At 51.4% G+C, this 13,547-nt stretch overlaps 1 non-coding gene across 1 annotated transcript; it reads right to left on the minus strand.

The window, feature by feature from the left end:
• Positions 1–8,378: 8,378 nt before the first annotated feature.
• TRNAC-GCA (transfer RNA cysteine (anticodon GCA)) lies at positions 8,379–8,450 on the minus strand. The gene has a single exon. It is a non-coding gene; the product is annotated as a tRNA-Cys (tRNA).
• Between the last annotated feature and the right edge of the window lie 5,097 nt (positions 8,451–13,547).

Consider the following 13,547-nt stretch of genomic DNA (forward strand, 5'->3'; position numbering starts at 1 on the left):
TTTCTGAACTCCTCAGGTTCCAAGCTTATTGAGAATCAACATTTACAGTCAGTGGTCTCTGCCAGCTCTTTTCAAACTCTTGGATCAAGTGATCTGACCTCTGATTTTACACTCTATAACGTTAGTTGCTGCTGTTTCACACCCCTCCAGAGATCTATGGAATGTAAAGAGCAGCATCATATGATACGACTTCACCATCTGGCTTTTCCCAAATACAGGCACAAATCGACTGGAGGGTTGTTAGATCCATGCTTAAATCTCTCACCGAAGGCTTTATTCTAGCCATCAGATCACTGTTGTGGCTCAGCTCTGCTCCCTTCCATTCTGTGGACATAGAACTGGACACAGGATTCCAGTCTGTGCCCACCAGTGCCATATACAACAGTAGATTTAGTCCCTCACTCACTGCTCCCCGTTTGTACATCCAAGGTTGGCATTAGCTTGTTGCCACACCGGCACTGGGAGTCATGTTCCGTTATTCTTCACAGGACCCTAAATCCTTTTCTGTCACTGGTGTCCGGATACAGTCTCTTCAGACCCTGAGTGCAGCATTCAACATCAGGGAAATCTTGCACTATCTCCATACTGTGGGACTGAGGACTTTCTAGGTGGCCCTGGTAGGTACTACACAAGAGAAAGGGAGGCAGAGAAGTCAGGCAGAGGATCATCTCAGCAATCCTCTGAAACTCTGCCCCCTCCGTTAAATCCCTGGTAACCCGCTGCAAGAGATTCCCAGAACAGACTAGCAGAGAACTCCCTCCCTTGGGCCGTATTTGTGCCGGCCCAGCCCCCGAAGGACACTCCAGGATGATCTTCCCAGACAGTTCACATCTCCAGCCAGATCTGCCCGGACCTTGCCATAATGAGCAGAGACAGTTGCGTGCTGGCACGTCCACATCCATGTTTGCAAATGAGTTGGAGTCTGGCAGGTCCCTGAAATCATCACAGACTGTCCCACTGCCACTGTAAAATCTCCACTCTCCCAGACAGCACCTGCCCCATTCACCAGTCTGATCCGCCTGCTCCTGCAGGATAGAGCCCAACTCTAATGTGTATTCCTACTGAACAGAGAATTTGTGAGATGGAAATGAATCACTGAACAAACCACACCCATCCTAGCAATCTGCTGTCGGTTCACCGGAGTGTCACAGCAAGTCAGAGGCTCATCCTGCACCCTGGGCCCTTCTAGTGACTCTGCACTGGAGCTGCTCACACGCTGGCATCTCTCATGTCCCACTGCTCACCCAGCCTCTCGCCCCACCACCAAGAGGGAAATCTCAGCTCCCATCCACCCTCTCTCCACTCGAGTGTGAGTGATTCAGAGCGACCTGGGCTCAGGAGAGATGGAAATACACTGATAACACTCTCGTCTACACTAAAATAACACAGAGGGCGCATGACATTATGGGCTGTTTCTCAATAAGAAGGTCTAAGCCAGGGATCAGAGTGTGTCACAGTCTTGAAGAGAAGAGCCTCTGCCAGAGACACTTTATAAGTGGAAGGTTCTCTAAGGATTGTGAAACTCTGAGCTTGACAGAAGGGCTTGGTTTGGAACAGACCATGGTTATTCACTAGCCACTTTGCTCCAGTCCATGACACAAAGCACCATAAACCCAGCAGAATCTGGCCAAGAGACTATTCACCTCAAATTGGCATCTGCTACACACGCCCCCTTCCCAGTCACCACTATTCAGGATGTAGCTGAGTGAGAAGGTGGCATGGCTGAAGCACTGAGCAGGCAATTGAAAACTAGTGTAGAGTCCAGTAGCCCTGAGAACACTGCTTAATTCTGAGCACTGGGTCTGCCGCTAGTCAGCAGTGAGACTGAGGAGACATAACTGGCACCTTAAAGCACATTTACCCTCCTTCCTTCGCAAGCTGCACTAAGCACAGTTTCACAGCCCCGGGCACAGCACTGGGGGGCAGGGGGGCAATAACCCAAAGCTGCTCCTTTGCCTCCTGGTTCTGCCGCTCCCTCGGCCCCTCCACTGAAGAGAGACCATGAGAAAAAACATCCCCTCCTTTTCCTTCCTTCTCCACCTCCTCCGCCGGCACCAGCTGGGCTTGAGAGCAACCTTCCCCGCTATGCGGCTGCCTTGCTCTGCATGAGGTGCTGGGGGCCAATGGAGTGGCTGATCCTCAGCCCCCCCCCCCCTGCACTGGGGGGGGGGCTTTGCTGCCACATCATCCCTTCCTGGCACAGCCCACCCCAATTTAGGGAGCCAGGCAGCTGCAGGCAGGAGGGAGCCTCCTGCTTCTCATCCCCAGGGAACCCGGCAACCAGCTGACGCTGCCTGCAGCCCCAGAGTGAGTGAGCAGGGTTGTGGATGCGGGAGGGCAGTGTGAAGCTCAGAGCCAGCCTGTGGCCACACACAAAACCCATCTCCGGACTTCGAATCCAGAGCCCAGTGCTGGCTGCATGAAAGGGCGCCACACCCTGAGAGACGTCGCTCTGCCAGTGAAGTGCCCAGCGTACATCAGCCCTTAGATCCTGTGTGCTAACCAATTGCACCACTGGAGCACCTATTAATTATGATGCTCCGAGACGCCTAGGTTGATAAAGGCGAGGAGTGACCCCAAAACATTCTCAGTGGAGTTGAGAATGGTTAGTGACAAGTGTTTTACTCTTAAGGGCTCCAGGCCCCATTTGACCCTTTTGTTCTTCCCTGTGTATTGTCATCAGCCCCCAACTCCTTCAGGAGTCCATAGCAAAGAGACCCCTCCCATTGTCCTGGACTCCCTGGGAGGTGCATCCCACTCCCTGCCCAATGGAGCACCAAGGATTAAAGTGGCAGCATCTAGTGTCAGTGGGGTTCAGTGGCTCAGGCCAGACACCTGAGCTGGGGACCCGCCCCCATAGCACTGCTCGAGGGCCTGGGCTTGGGGTGTTCACAACTCCCTCCCCACCCCTCCCTGAGCCCAGTCTGGCTCCTCACCTGGAACAAAGCAGAAGCGTCCGTCAGCCATGCTGCTGTCCATGTCCCAGGTGCTGCTGCTGTCCCATGGGGAGCGGGCTGAGCTGCTGGGGTGGGAGAGGGATCCTCCACCTCTTGCCCTGGGAAGGCTGGTAGGTCCTGAGTGACCGGGCAGGGCGATGCCTCCTGCTGGAAATGGGGGCTGGGCTCCTGGGGCCGCTGCTGCCCACACAACAAGCCCCGGAGCCACCCTGCCCGGTTCCGATCCTGGGCTGGGTCCTGCCTGTCCAGCCGCATCCTGGCCCAGCTCCATTTTGGCCTGGCTGGTGCCTCTCCCACCTCGGCGCCTGCGCCGGGAGCAGGTTTCCTCTTCCAGAAGACTGGGCACTTCCACCTCCTGGCCCGGCCGAAAGCTCCTTCCCCGCCAGTGGGGACGGAGGGGCCGCTCCACTCCCGGGGAAGATGGCAGCTGCTTCCCTCAGGCTCTGTGGCCACCTGCAGAGCCTTCTTCCTGAACATCCTCAGGAGCCTGGCCATCCTGGATTCGAGCGGGGAGCAGGTGTGAGTCTGGGGTCAAGGCAGCCTCTCACTAACAAGCCTGTTTGGTCCTTCCCCATCCCTGCCCCAGCCAGAGCAGCTCCTCCTCCTGCCACAGGGGTGCAGGGAGTGCAAGCTACACACACTGGCAGGAGTTCATTGCATGATCTGCTCCCCCTCAAACTTCTCCCTTCTCATCCCTGGGGCTGCAAGAACCGGGGAGTCTCATCCTTTTCGAGCACTGGGGTCAGTCACAAAGACCATCGGTACACTGGACAAGCAGCATCCTCCTGCCAGCCCAGGGGCCACATCTCACACCTCCCCTCCCCCACCTCCCACACAGATAGAGAAGGAACAGAACCCAGGAAGGTCCTGGGACACTTGCCTGGATAACCATCCCCCACTTCAATGTTCCCTAGGCATAAGCAAGGCCAGGGCCCCACCGTTCGTTTCGCACATTGATTTCCCATGCTCAGCAAGCCTCAACCGGGTCTGGCCAAGCTCAGAGACTCTCAGCCCCTGGGGATAACAGTCTCTCCACAAGGGGAAGGGCTGGGGACCCTTGCTGGGACCTTGGCAAAAACACACCTGGAGACGGCTCTGGAGAAGGCCCCTCCCCAGTTTGAGAGTGGGCGGCTCCTGGGGGCTGTTGGCAAATCCAATGTCCTTTGGGAAAGATTTCTCTCCCCTCTTTCTGGCCTCTCCCACAGACAGACAGGAGACGCCAACTGAGGAACCCTTAATGGCCAACTGCACTAGCTCTTTGGTGACGGGCAGCGATGGATGGAGGATGTTCGGTGTTCCTCCCCTCGCCCTTCTCCTCACTCTCCAAAGCCCAAGGCAGGCTGGAGAGGGGGGTGGTGAACCTGAAAGTAGTTACTCTGCCCAGCCAGCAGGCAGGGTTGATGACACTGGGCGATTCAGCTTGGCTGAGAAAACAAGAGTCTCTGTCTTATTGACAGGGAAAGGAAAAACTTGGCCAGCAGCAGCGGGGGCAGAACGTCATCCCTAGTGTGGAGGGTGACAGTTGCCTCGGGATCCTGAAAATCCCAGTGCACTATTTAACACACCTTCCTGGAAGCCTCCCAACCCCGCTTGAGCTGTCGGAATACTGATGCCCCCAACCTATGATGAGAAACAGAGCCCTGGGGAGGGGTAGCTCTGGCTCAGGGTCACACCAAGTGTCAGAAGGATGGATGGGACCCAGCAGTCCTTCTTTCCAGGCCTCTTCGCTAACCACTGCTGCACACTCCCTCCCACAGCTGGCAATTACAAGCAGGCCCTCATGGCCGCTCCCCCTACCTTTGAGAGGGAATGTGCTCTGCTGGAGTGACTGGAACAGGGGATTGGGCGTCAGGACTCCTGAGTTCCATTGCTGGGGATTTCATACTTTCCCGCTACTGGAAAGTGCTGGGAGAATCCCCCAGCAAAAGCTTCTCTGACAGTGCTAAGCAGCATCTGACCATTCAAGGGCGCAGTGCACTGCCCAGGAGGAGGAGTGTTTGGCTCTGGGGTTTCACTTCAGTCCAGTCTAGAGAGAGGGGCCCAGCCATGGAGTTTGGCTCAAGAAGACCAAGTCTCCAATTTGTTAAGGGTGTTTTGAATTCCAATCCTGTGCTCCACAGTGCTTGGTGTCATTTGCAAATTTTAGAAGCGTGCTCTCCTCTCCATTTTCCAAATCAGTAATGAAAATATTGAATAGTACCAGACCCCGGACTGATCCCTGCCGGACCCAACAGGTGCACCCTCTCTGTTGGACAGCCAGACAAGGAGAAGGGCTCTTGGAGTCTGGGCTTTCAACCAGCTCTGCACCCATATGATACTGATTGCATCTAGACCACACTTCCCTCGTTTGCTTGTGAGAATATCCTATAGGACTGTGTCAAAAGCCTTAGTAACACTGAGCTAGATCCCATCTACTGTTTACCCACCTACACTAGGCCCGGAGCCCGGCTGAGGAAGGAAAGAGGATTGGTTTGGAATGATTTGTTCTTGACAAATCCATGCTTACTAGTCCTAAGAACCAAAGTATCCTGTAGGTGCTGCTGACAAACTGATTGTTTAAGAATGTATTCCAGTATCTCCCCAGCTGCGGAAGTGAGGCCAGCTAGTCTGTAAGTCCCAGGGGTCTCTTTGTTCCCCTTTTAAAGATAGCTCCTGTCTTGTTCGTGGATGGGAAGATGTTCTTTTTCAGGGATCTCAGATGAGAACTGGGGCACAACACCTGGTTTTTTAAGACCACAAAAACAGAGGCAGAAACCTCTTCTCTCCTACTGGCAAAGAACCCCAGGTATCTAAGAGACAGGGACTCACATCCCTGAATGGGCTTTAAAAAAGGCAGTGGTAAAAAAGTTTGTCCCCGACCATTTCTTGTTTCCACAGACTAGATATTTTAGCAAACTTTAGAATTCCTTGGTGCTAAGCACCGTTAAACTCCCCTTTCTCCTTCACTGAGGGATTTAATGCCCCTTATCTCACTCAGGCTCACGACTGCCCAGAGTTCGAGAATTGTCCCTGTTCTCATTGTACAGATGGGGAGGAGCCTGAGGTCCAGAGAAGGGAAGTGACCTACCCAAGGGTCTACATAGCAAGGCAGTGACAGAGCCAGAAAGAGAAGCCACCAGTCCCGACTCCTGTTCTAACTGACAAAAACCCCCAGAGGCAGGGATAGAGCCCAGGAATTGAGATGGTGGGGAAATTTCATTGAAACCGTTTCTGTCAGAAAATCCCCTTCAGACTAAACCACTTTCTTTCATAATAAGTGGGATGAAAGTTCTTTGCACAAATATTTTGTTGCAAAACAAAAGCATCTGCTGTTTGTCACAGTGTGTTAAATTGTCTCTTCACACACAAAGGAGAGACATTTAGATCTCAAACATTAGATAAGATGCTTCAGTCTGAGCTGAGTAGTTGCTGCTCTTAACAATTTCAAAGTAAAAAAAATACAAATAAAATAGACTATTTCAGCTATTCTACTATGTCATAATCTAATAGGACACAAGAGCCCTGATTTTCAAACTAACCATTGGATCTTGAATTTCATACACTGAATGACCTGAATAAAGTGCTCTCAGATGAGCTCCAGAACAACAGCAGTGCACAGTAATTATTCAGCAAGTATTTGAGGAGAACTGCAGCGTTAGAGAGAATCATGAACTGCTCAAAGACAATTAATGCAGAGGAGCAGCAAAATTAAACAAATATATAAGTGCTTATGACTTATTTACCTTGTCTTAAAAGAGACCAACAAGGATCTGAGTCTCCTCCCTGTCAATAACCCCCACCTCAGACAATCAGGGTAGAGACTGAGGACAGGAGGCAGAGGGTTCTCGCCCAAAGGATGACCCAGGTCACCGGTGACGATCACTGCCTGAGCACTATTTCAGCTCCACATTTTTGGATGGACCTTCCACAGTGGGAGCTGTAGAGCACTCCCTGCGACTCACACACACACACACACACACACACACACACACACCTATTCAAATAAGACAAATATCAACAGCCGAGTATTCACCACAGAACAGCTACCAAGTGAAAGTGATGATTTGCATCGCCTATGCCATTTAATGAGACTAGATGCCTTCTTGAATGTTTCCCCAAAAGTGCTATTGTTCATACAGGAGGCCTTATAGCAGCTTCAATTAGATGCTCTAATGTCTCTTCTGCCATAAAGTAACTAATTCTGAAAAATGCGCATGAGCCGTTATAAGCAGTCTTATGTTCACTGTTCTAGCATGCTTGTCCTAAACGAACGCTCCTTGAGTGGGTGTTCCACAGGGAGTCGCTCAAACCTCCAACATTCCTGTGCAGGTCAGGTACATTAGCCACAAGAAGGGGTTGACTAATGACATCACAAACCTTTTCAGGACCTCAGACTACTATCAACAGGGTGGGTTGACCTCACAGAGAATGCTATACACAGGCAGGGCAGACAGCGATGTCCCAGAAATTCAGAGACCCTATCTTTGCTTCAGCAATCTTCCTTTCCAGCTCTCTTTAGATGCGAGAGTATGCGGTTCACGTGCTAATGTCCTGCCCTGCCCAGGCACTTTGGAGGTTTGAGCTACTCCCTGTGGATCACCCCACTCAAGGAGCGTTCGTTCTAGGCAACAAGCCGGCTAGGCAGTAAACATCAGACTCTGCTCCCAATGCTACACTCAGTTTTCAGAAATTATGTCGACTTTATGGCCAGAAGAGACCGGTAGAGCTTTTAATCTGACCCCCTGCATATCACAGGCCTCCTGTATGACACAATAGCTACTTTTGGAGCAAACACATTCCACAAAGGCATCTAGTCTTCATTAAATGACATCAGGAGATGGCAAATCTACTACTTTCCTTGGTAGCTTGTTCTGTGGTGAATCATCCTCGCTGTAAATATTTGTGTCTCGGTTTGTAATATGAATTTGTCTCTTTTCACCTTCCAGCCATTGGGTCTTGTTATGCCTTTCTCTGCTAGATTAAAGAGCCCTTTCATACCCAATCTTTTCTCTCCATTAAGGCCCTTCAACACTTCAGCGAAGTCACCTTTCAATCTTCTTTTGATAAGCTAAACAGCTTGAGCTCGTTCAATAGCTCACTCAAAGGCATTAGTTGGCTCTTTGGTCATCAGACTCCTGAACTGCAGCTGGATGTGGTTCTTGTTCTTCTGCACAGCATAGTTCCTGGAGAAGAGGGATCTGCAAATGTACATTCATATGATACCTTTGTTTAATTGATGAAAACATAATCTAGACACTTAGAGGATTGGAACTGATTTCAGCTGATGGACAGGTTTGCTAGGTTTTTATGCATTTGGACAGCGAAATGTTGAGTGTTTACCTTTATTTCAAGCATCCCCGTATGGTGGAGCTCCTGAACATAATGGTGAATGGAAATGAAAATGTTTTCCTTTTTCTTTAAAAACAAAGAAGGAAGGTTATAAGAGAACAGTGGGGTTTGAACCAAGAACCACTTGATTTGCAATCAAGTGCTCTACCACTGAGCTATACCCCCATGATACCAGTAGTGTAGAATTGTGATCTCCAGGACTTAGATGGACAGACCCTGCTTCATCAGCTCCTTTGCCATTCCCAGACCACAGGTGGTTTTAAAAATGGGGTTTTATTAAACTTCTTAAATGTGGTAAACACCACAGCTTGACACCCAATGATATAGCTTCTCCCACTGATATAGCTGCAACCTCTTGGGAAGTGGATTAACTACACCCACAGGAAAACTCCCTCCCCTCAGCATAGAGTAGTGGTTCTCAAACTATGAGTTAGGACCCCAAAGTGGGTCATAACCCTGTTTTAATGGAGTTGCCAGGGTTGGCATTAGACTTGTTGGCGCCTGGGGCTGAAGCCAAAAGTCTGAGCCCCACCGCTCAGGGCTGAATCCCTCAAGCTCTAGTTTTACCCTCCCTCAACTGGGGCAGGGCTCAGGCTTTATCTCCCCTGCTTCTGACCAGTGGGGAGGGGCTTGGTCCCTCTTTCTAGGGCCATGTAGTAATTTTTTTTTTTGGCAGAAGGGGGTTGCAGTGAAAGGAAGTTTGAGAAACCCTAGCATAGAACCTCTGAATATGTCTAGACTTGGCTCCCTGTGGCAGATCAGAGACTGAAAGTACAGCCATGAAGACACCACACACCAGCCTTACCTAGCAGGCAAGAATCAAACCTCCACAGAAAGACGCCCATTGTTTTCTAACCCAATGCCCTACACATTCAGCCGCAACCACCTAACAATGGAGCTTTTCTGCACTATGGTTCTGGTCTCATTGAAGGGTCATTTCCAATTGTTTGCTCAGATCAGCATTAGGGGAAATGGTGCCCTGGCCAAAGTTTGTACTTTGGCACTTCCCTATTGCCCCTGGATGATCCCCACTCCCCCTTTACCACTAGCTCCTGCACTCCCAGTCCTTGCATCTCCTTCACCCTTAATTCTGCCTGTCCTGTGCCCCTTTTGCCCTTAACTCCCTGTGCCACCAGCCATTGCCCCTCTCCTGCAGCCCCTTCACATGGTTCCAGTGATGGGGGCCTCGCACTTGTTATCCCTTTCCCTGGGCTTTGGCATCACTAGCCCCTGATTAATGAGTAGGATTCAGTGGTCTCCAAAATGTGGGGCATAACTTCTAGGGGGACACAGAGGAACATTCATGGGGGCATCTCAGGGCCTGAGCCAGCCCCATGGAGGGAGCACCACTCAGCCCCACTCTGTCCCAGCTCTTCCCCAGCACCACCCTCAGCCTGGGCCTGTGGCTCCCAGTTCCACCTGGACCCCCTTACCTCTGTCTGCACCCCTCTCCCCAGCAAGCAACAGCCCCACTCCCAGCCTTGGCTCTTGACTGCGGCTTCCGAGGGTCCACAGCCATGGATAAGAGGGCACAGTGTGAAATGTTTGGGGACCACTGTTTTAAGATGATGTTCTCAATCACTTTTATGAAGTCCAATAAAAGCTATTCCTCACCCACCTACCCCTCCATCAAGACTGACTAGGTATGTTCTGCTGCCCTTCACGCATGGAGGAAGAATAATATTTCATTCCATTCAATCCTAAAGTGATTTGTAACCCACCAGCTGAAACTGGTCATTTTGGGAAAGTGGCTCCATCATGCTGCATCACTAGGCAGAGTAGGTGTTTCTGTGCAAACACGGTCTGTTCCTGAAGCCTTTCCCCCAGCTCCTCACTAGATGTGAGGGGGGAACTCATTCAGCCCCTGCTTCTGCTTGGTATTTAGAAACTCCTTAGTGTCCCTATATGTGCTGGCCTTAGATTTCTCCTCCTGTCACTCTCTTGATATCTCAGATGATGTGGCCGAGTGGTTAAGGTGACGGACTGATAATCCATTGTGCTCTGTATGCATGGGTTAAAATTCCATCCTCATCGGATGCATTTAGTCCTCACCTCCCCTTTATAGACAACCATCTCCCCCTTTGGTACAATAACACACCGAACAACGTTGCTTCCTGCAAACAAAAACCTTCCCAGAAACTCAGACCTCCTCCTTTGTTTTAAACTAAATGTCTAAATCCCAGATTTTTTAATCTCAAAAGGTAACAGCCTCATAATCTCCCCCAAACATCCCGGGACTTGCCCAAATAATTAAAATACCCCCATCCTGAGCAAGGCCAGAACAGTGAACCAGAGCTAGTGTCTAGGCCAAGCTGTTCTGAAGGAGGCAACTCAACCATTTTCTCCCTGCTTCCCTTGGCAAAGTCTGACTGAGATAACAAAATTCCTCAAACTGAAAATTTTCTGCTGAAAAACCAGTACTAGTCTAGTTGGGGAATTTGGTTTGAATGTGTTATTATTATTCTCTTCTGATTTCTGAGTCAGTTCAGTCTTTGTCCTCCAGGTGTGTTTCCAGCTGTTGAGTTGTGAGGGAGAGAGGCCAAGTCATGCTGTCTCTACCCTCCTTTCATAGTTTCTTCCAACTTGCTAGGAAGCTCCTTTGCTATGATGTGAGTCAAGCAGTGTCCATTGTCGCTGTGCTATCTCGGAGAAGTCTGCATTGTACACGGTTCCTGGGATAGTCCTTGGGTGTGTGGATACCTTCAATGGGCCAGCAGCCAGTCTGGCTCCTCCCTTGTCGCACCTGAAAGGCTGGTGGTGGACAATTCCCAACCTCATAACATATCTCAGTAACACACAGAGCAAAACTTCAGAATTTCCCAACCAATGCTACACACACATTCCAATATGATGTTAAGGTTCAACAGAACCCTCACCCCTCATGGGGCCTCAGAGTTTGCACTCAAGGCCATATGTCTGCACTGTAATTTTATAGTCTTGCAGCCTAAGCCCCATAAGCCTGACCCAACCTACCCGGGCTTCGAGACAGGTGCCCTGGGTGTGTTAATCACAGTGTAGACATAACATTAGGCTACGTCTCCAGTGCAATGAAACACCCACGGTTGGTCTATGTCATATTAATCAGGATCATGCAGCTACGTCTGGAGTAAAGTTGCAGTGTCTGTGTCTCGGCTCAGGCTCTGTACCCTGCTCTAGGAGCCCAGAAGGTTGGGAGGGAGTTTAGCAAGTGGAAATGGTAAAACCGCAGGGAAGTATTACCCTGGACTCATGGCATTTCTCCATTGGTCTGTCTGCTCTGGGTCAGGGACAATAACACGTCCTGCTGCTTTTGTTATTTCCAAGGGCGGTTTAGGATTTTCATTCTCACACACTGTGCACAAAGCAGGACTCAACCCTGGGTGTAAACTACATGAGCCGCCCATAGATTCTGGCAGCCACAATGAACCATTTGGTGTGAGAGCTCAGACCTGCCCCTATCCCTGTCCCAGAGGGAGGCAGTCATCTGTGTGGGGACTGGACCACTGACCTACCAGCTCTTAACACCCAAACTTTCAGGAACTCTGTTATCAGTGCCTGTGGGTGTAATTTAAAGCACAAGAAAAATCACACTGGGTCAGACCAATAGCCCATCTACCTCTGTACCTTGTTTTCTGACAGTAGCTAATGCCAGGTTCTTCAACTACCACTCTGCAAGGTATCCCTGGGACTTGAACCCAGGCTCCCCTCTTTTTGAAACAGGTGCTTTAATCAGCTAATCCACAGTGCCTGCTCTTACTGAAAGCCTTGTGTCTGCCCACACCTGACTCTCTGCCAATCAATCTATGCTACAAAACGGGTGTAACTACATTACTTAGGGGTGTAAAAAATTCACACATCCCCAAGCAATGCAGTTATATCAGCGCAGATAGCATTGTATGAACAGGAGGGCTTCTCCCATCAACATAGCTTGGGGAGGGGCTCGGTTAGTGAAGACCCAGAGAACAGGTGGCCCATGACTCTTGCATGTGGGGAGGCTGGGCATGAGTGCTGGAAGCTCCCTAGAAGCTAGTCCACCTCTTGCTCACTCTTCTCCTCCCCTGAGCCCTCCTTGCCTACTGCTCGTGCCTCTACACCCTCTGCCCCAAGGTCTGCCCACCACCCACACCTCTCTGCCCCTCCCTTGAGATCTGCTCTGCTCACCACCTACACCTCTTTGTCCCCTGTCCTGTCCACCACCCACACCTCTCTGCCTCTCCTGTGACATCCATCCTGCCTGCCACCCACGCCTCTCTGTCCCTCCCCTGCCCAGCTCAGCCCAGCCCACTGCTTGCACCTCTCTGCCCCTCCCCTGAGACCTGATATGCCCACCACCCACACCTCTTTGTCCCCTGTCCTGTCCACCACCTACACCTCTCTGCCCTTCCTGTGACACCCATCCTGCCTGCCACCCATGCCTGTCACCTCCCCTGACCTGCCCAGCCCAGCCCATCGCTTGCACTTCTCTGCCCCTCCCCTGAGACTTGTACTGCCCACCACCCACAGCTCTCTGACCCTCCCCTGAGACCTGCTCTGCCCACTACTCGCACCTCTCTGCCCCTCCCCTGAGACCTGCACTGCCCACCACCCACACCTCTCTGACCCTCCCCTGAGACCTGCTCTGCCCACTACTCGCACCTCTCTGCCCCTCCCCTGAGACCTGCACTGCCCACCACCCACACCTCTCTGACCCTCCCCTGAGACCTGCTCTGCCCACTATTCGCACCTCTCTGCCCCTCCTCTGATCTGCACTGTCCACCACCCACACCTCTCTGCCCCTCCTGTGACACCCATCCTGCCTGCCATCCACGCCTCTCTGTCACCTCCCCTGACCTGCTCAGCACAGCCCACCACTTGCACCTCTCTGCCCCTCCCCTGAGACCCGCTGTGCCCACCTCTTTCTTCATGCTGCTGTTGTTATTCCATGAAACATCAGGGATGGAATAAAAAGCTGAGTTTACTCCAGGGTGAGGAAAGAAAGGAGCCACCAACCTCCTGGCAAAGCTCAGTGCCCCAGAGAAAACCTGCCCCCTGCTATCGCAATCACTGATGTGCTGGGGATATAACAGGAAAGTGACTGTCTGAATTAAGGCAGACCCCAGGGGATGGGGGGAGTAGGGGGGAGCACTGGGGGCAGGCAGGGAAGTGACTCTTCACAAGTGGCCCCTCCTCAGCCCATCTCTGCCCCCCTGTGTCTTTGGCTTCCAGCACTGCCGGCCCCACTGACAACCCCCCACCCCCCTCCAGCTCTGGCTTCCCTCAGGAGTGGCCGATACAGCTCCAGGA

The sequence above is a fragment of the Chelonoidis abingdonii genome, chromosome 19 (genome assembly GCF_003597395.2).
Source record: "Chelonoidis abingdonii isolate Lonesome George chromosome 19, CheloAbing_2.0, whole genome shotgun sequence".
NCBI classification, from domain to species: domain Eukaryota; kingdom Metazoa; phylum Chordata; order Testudines; family Testudinidae; genus Chelonoidis; species Chelonoidis abingdonii.